Source organism: Mandrillus leucophaeus, unplaced genomic scaffold (assembly GCF_000951045.1).
Source record: "Mandrillus leucophaeus isolate KB7577 unplaced genomic scaffold, Mleu.le_1.0 Scaffold88, whole genome shotgun sequence".
Taxonomy (NCBI): Eukaryota; Metazoa; Chordata; class Mammalia; order Primates; family Cercopithecidae; genus Mandrillus; species Mandrillus leucophaeus.
Window position 1 is genome coordinate 4058783 of NW_012109585.1, and position 6018 is coordinate 4064800.

Below are 6018 nucleotides of genomic sequence, written 5' to 3' on the forward strand. Positions count from 1 at the left end.
TCAAGCCTGTAATCCCAGCACTTTGGGAGGCTGAGGAAGGAGGATTGCTTGAACCCAGGAGTTCAAGACCAGCCTGGGTAACACAATGAGACCCTGTCACTACAAAAAATTTTAAAATTAGCCTGGCATGGTGGCACAACCTGTAGTCCTTGCCACTTGGGAGCCTGAGGTGGGAGGAGCACTTGAGGCCAGGAGTTCAAGGCTGCAGTGAGCTATGAATTGTGCCACCGCACGCCAGCCTGGGTGACGGAGTGAGACCCTAACTTTAAAACAAAATAAAATAAATAAATAAAAAGTACCTGCTGCTAAAAATTACACCATTTTAGGGCCAGGCGCAGTGGCTTATACCTGTAATCACAGCACTCTGGGAGGCTGAGGCGGGTGGATCACCTGAGGTCAGGAGTTAGAGACCAGCCTGACCAACAAGGTGAAACCCCGTCTCTACTAAAAATACAAACATTAGCTGGGCGTGGTGGCGGTCACCTGTAGTTTCAGCTACTCGGTTGGCTGAGGCAGGAGAATTGCTTGACCCTGGGAGGTGGAGGTTGCAGTGAGCCGAGATCGCGCCACTGCACTCCAGGCTGGGCGACGGAGCAAGAGTCTGTCTCAAAAAAATAAAAAATAAAAAAAAGTTACACAATTTTAAAACAACATTTGAGTAAACCCAGCATCATTTTTGAGATACTCTAAGATATTTCTTGGCCTACTTGTGTGTGCTGCTTAAACTGAAACAAGCCTTAGTATTCTCTGAAGTAGCGTGTGTTCAATAGATATCCAATAATTTCAAGTTAGGTTGAATGACCTTTTACCATCCACTTGGGGACTCCCCTTGCCTATATGGTATCTATGCATATTAGAAAAGGTGCTTCTTCATCCTGGAGATGCGGCCCCACAGTAAGGCACAGGTGTGGCAAGTGGAGCTGGATTCCTCTCAGCTCATCTCCTTGGCTATTCATGGCACAGTATGTACAACTGTAGGATATGGCCCTGCAAACAAACTCCACCCTTTCTTTCTTCCACCAGGCTTCCACTGTTTGCAACATCTTTCCTGGCTGGTGGAAGAAAGGCAGGCTCAATTGATGGTCCTAATCTCCAATGGGGGCAACAATATTGCCCACCCCACAGGCTCTTTTGGAACTTTGCTACTCTAAAGGTAGAGTCTGATTCCACTCTCTTTGAGTCTGGGGAAGCTTGTGACTTGTACCCAACAGAAGAGCAAAACTAACATTCTGTGATTTCTGAGATTAGGTTACAAAAAGTGATAGAGCAGCCAGGCATGGTGGCTCACACCTGTAATCCCAGCACTTTGGGAGGTCGAGGTGGGTGGATCACCTGAGGTCAGGAGTTCAAGACCAGCCTGGCCAACATGGTGAAACCCTGTCTCTACTAAAAATACACAAAATTAGCTGGGTGTGGTGGTGCATGCCTGTAATCGCAGCTACTTGGGAGGCTGAGGCAGGAGAATCGCTTGAACCCGGGAGGCGGAGGTGGCAGTGAGTCAAGATGGCACCACTGCACTCCAGTCTGGGTGACAGAGTGAGACTCGAAAAGTGACACAGCATCCACCTTGTGACTAGAACACTTGCATTTGTAGCCCTATGCTGCCATGTAAGAGGTTTAACTTGCCATTCTGTGATAAAGCCAAGGCACAGAGAGAGGCCATGTGTAGGTGCTGTGGTCAGCAGTCCTAGTTTTTGAATGCGTCAGGCCCAACTACTGACATGTGAGTAAACAGTGAGCCAAGATGGCGCCACTGCACTCCAGTCTGGGTGACAGAGTCTTCCCAACTGAGTCCCCAGACAGCTTGGAGCTGAGAGAAGCCATCCCCAATTGTGCCCTTTCTGAATTCCTGACCCATAGACTCTGTAAGCACAATAAATTGGTTGTTATTTTATGCCACTGAGTTTGGGGTGGCTTGCTACACAGCAATAATTAACTAAAAGACCCATTATCTTCAACAACACCAAAAAGTAGGGCTATAAAAAAAAGGAGGAATTGTTATAAATTAAGGCCAGGCACAGTGGTTCATGCCTGTAATCTCTAGAACTTTGGGAGGCCAAGGTGAGATGATCACTTCAAGTCAAGAGTTCAAGGCCAACCTGGACAACACAGTAAGATCCTGTCTCCAGAAAAGATGAAATAAAAAAATAACCTGGGCATGGGAGTATGTTCCTTAGTCCCAGCTACTAGAGAAGCTGAGGTGGGAGGATCGCTTTAGCCCAAGAGTTTGAGGCTACTGTGAGCTATAATTGTGCCACTATACTTTAGCCTGGGCAACAGGGAGAGATCCTCTCTCAAAAACAAAAGCAAAACAAACAACAAAAATGATACATACACACACATAGATACATGCCCACATATATACACACACACACACACATATGTACGTTATAAACTAAAAAAGATGTAAGAGATACAACAAATGCAAATGATATTGTTTTGCTCCTGATTAGAATAAACTATTACAGAATGACATTTAGGAAAATCAGGGCAATTTGATTTCTGGCTGGATATCAGTTGACATTAGGAATTATTTTTAATTGTTTTATATGTGACATAGTGGTTACTGAAAAACGTCCTTATTTATCACAGAATTTATAGTATTTAAATATGAAGATAACTATGATTTACTTTAAAATTTGCTTTAAAATGATGATGAGGGAGGGGTGGGGTATAGATAAAACAAGACTGCCATATACTGTTAATCATTGAGGCCAAGCAATAGGTAATGGGTGTTTATTATATTATTATCTCTACTTTTGTGAGTATTGGAAACTTCCCATAAGAAAAAATTTAACAAAAGAGATGAGGGGAGGACTTACTTCTCTATCCCATTCTTCCAAGCTGTAGTTATGTGCTAACAGGGGCCAATGGTTTAAATAGATTCCCTTCTTCTGAACATGCCTCTATGCATGCCTGGGGGCTTCTAAGACCCAGGATTCTACCCCAATATGGGGGATTTCATACATGGAAACAGACTAGCAGAGGAAGTCATATTCTTAGGAAAATGTTTTGGGCACTCTTCAAATCTTTGGTGACTAGAAATCCACTTGAAAACAGAATTCCCTTCCCTGACAGTACCTAATCCAGTGTTAGGTACACAGGGCGGGGAGAGGGGGAAATGGATTTGAATTAAGAAACCTGATTAATTCAGAATTAATGCACCAGCTTCCTCTGAAGATTAGGCAGTATTCAATTTTCAGCCTTTCAGAAATATATCCGTCAGCATAAAGACAGGCGAATGGGCTGCATGTTGCTATGCAGACGACACAGTTTGGAAGGGCCTTCTGTTTGCTTATGGATTCGCTCTCCCTTGAAGAAAAACTATTAACTCATGCTGCAGCCTGCTGCTCTCTGCTTGGTGTTGGCTATGTCACCGAGCCCAAAATAGAAAGTTCTTTTACTGCAGAGAGGGAAGGAGGTTTAAATTTATCAATTCAAATAACAAAGGGTAGAATTATACTGGCTTTTCTCGGGTGGGGAGTAGGGGGAGATAATGCCTATTTCATTAGAAGAAAAAGTGATCTGACACTGGCAGGGGCTGGGACCTGAAGACAAGCTTGCACTGTGGTGATTAGGCTTGTTTCCCATCCTGGCTCCCCTCACTCCCTCCTTCCAACAGTGTCACCTCTTTTAGGACATGGGAAAGCATCTGAGCCACTGGGTAATCAGTTCCAGAAATATCACTGAAATTATCAGACTGGGAACGATTCTCTGAACCAAATCCCTTCTTGCTCAGTTTTCGAAACAGTCAGTACCTTACCACAAAGTTGAACAGCAGGGAGATGTTATCTTTCTCCTATCAAATGGTCAAAAATCTTTTAAAGACTCCCAGTGTTGGAAGGAGTTTGGGGCTACGGGCATTCTCCTACATTGCTGGAGGAGAGACAAACTGATCTAACCACCTGGAAAGCAACCCGACAACATAGATCCCAAACCATGGAAACATCAATACCAGAGGATATGGATCCAGGGGCTCTCTCATCCATGGCTGGGGGAAGCGTCAATTGATTGTCTAGAGAAATGCTTGCACGAGTACAACAGGAGACATTGACAATAATGTTCATAACAGCAGCATGTGCAAGAACAAAATCCTAGAAACAATGCAATTGCCCGTCAGTAAGAGGGTAGATGATAAACTGTGGTATGTTTATGTATTGGATTATTTTATATCAGTCAAAATGAATGAACTACAGTGAAATGCAAGGATATAGACGGATTTTAGCAAAATATCAAGTGAAAAATCCTGAAAGATTACATACAACATAATATCCTTTTTTATGAACCTCAGAACAATTTAAAAACTATTCTTTAGGAATATGTACAGATATTGGCCAGGCGCGGTGGCTCACGCCTGTAATCCCAGCACTTTGGGAGGCCGTGGTGGGCCAGAGGTCAGGAGTTCGAGACCAGCCTAGGCAATATGGTGAAACCCCATCTCTACTAAAAATACAAAAGTTGTCGGGCTCAGTGGCTCAAGCCTGTAATCCCAGCACTTTGGGTGGCCGAGGCAGGCGGATCACAAAGTCAGGAGTTTGAGACCAGCCTGGCCAGTGTGGTGAAACCCCATCTCTACTAAAAATACAAAAATTAGCCAGGTATGTTGGTGCGCGCCTGTAGTCCCAGCTACTCAGGAGGCTGGGACAGGAGAATCGCTTGAACTGGGAGGTGGAGGTTGCAGTGAGCTGAGATTGTGCCACTGTACTCCAGCCTGGGTGACAGAGCGAGGCTCTGTCTCAAAACAAACAAATAAATAAATAAATATTAAAAAAAAATAAAAACACAAAAGTTACCCAGATGTGGTGGGACGTGGCTATAATCCCAGCTACTGGGAAGGCTGAGGCAGGAACCCAGGAGGCAGAGGTTGCAGTGAGCCAAGATTACGCCATTGCACTCCTGTCTGGACATTAGAGTGAGACATTGTCTCAAAAAAAAAAGAAGGAATATATACAGATATAATAAAACCATATAAAAAGGAAAGCAAGGAAATGAGCACAGGATTCAGGATGGTTGTCTGGGGTGGGGGAGCAAGGAGATGGGGCAGTGGGGGCAGCAGGAGCTATGGTTGGATATCAGTTTTGTCAAGGTGTTAGCTTTTGTTTGGGGTTATAAATTCACAGGTACTGATTACATTATTAAACAAATGAATTTACCACTAAATTAACAAAACCAGGCCATCTATATACCAGTTATGAGAGTGGACCATGAACCAAGCATTCTGGTTAGTCTAATTCTGTATACCTGACATTAAAAAAACAAAAACAGCGTATAGCTTTTTGTATAGTCAGTCAATTCACTTCTAAGCATTTATCTTAAGGAAATAAGCAGAGATGCATACAAAAATGTATGAACAAGAACATTTACCACAGTATTTATAAATATAAAAATAGGAAATAATCTAAATAATCTAATACCAAACTAATAGATTAGTTATATAAATTGGGTTATATCAATGTGCTAGAAAACTAGGTAGTCTCTAAAAATATTATTTTCTAATAGTATCTAAGTATATGGGAAAATGCTCATAATATGTCAGTTGAATGACACAGTACACATTATGAACCCAGCTTTTTATTTTCCCTAAGTATGTATATGCACCAAAAAAGCTGGGAAGGAAGGGCTGGGCACAGTGGCTCACATCTGTATTCCTAGCATTTGGGAGGCTGAGGTGGAGGATCGCTTGAGCCCAGGAGTTTGAGACCAGCCTGGATAACATAGTGAGACCTCATCTCTACAAAAAATGCAAAAATTAACTAGGCGCGGTGGTGAGCGCTTGTGGTCCCAGCTATTCAGGAGGCAGAGGTGGGAGGATCAGTTGAACCCAGGAGGTCAAGGCTGCAGTGAGCTGTGAACATGTCATTGCACTCCAGCCTGGGCTACAGAGCAAGACCATGCTTCAAAACAAACAAACAAACAAAAAACAAAAACAAAAAAAAACCCAGCTGGTATGGCGGTAGCTCACACCTGTAATCCCAGCACTTTGGGAGACTGAGGTGGGTGGATCACTAGAGGTCAAGA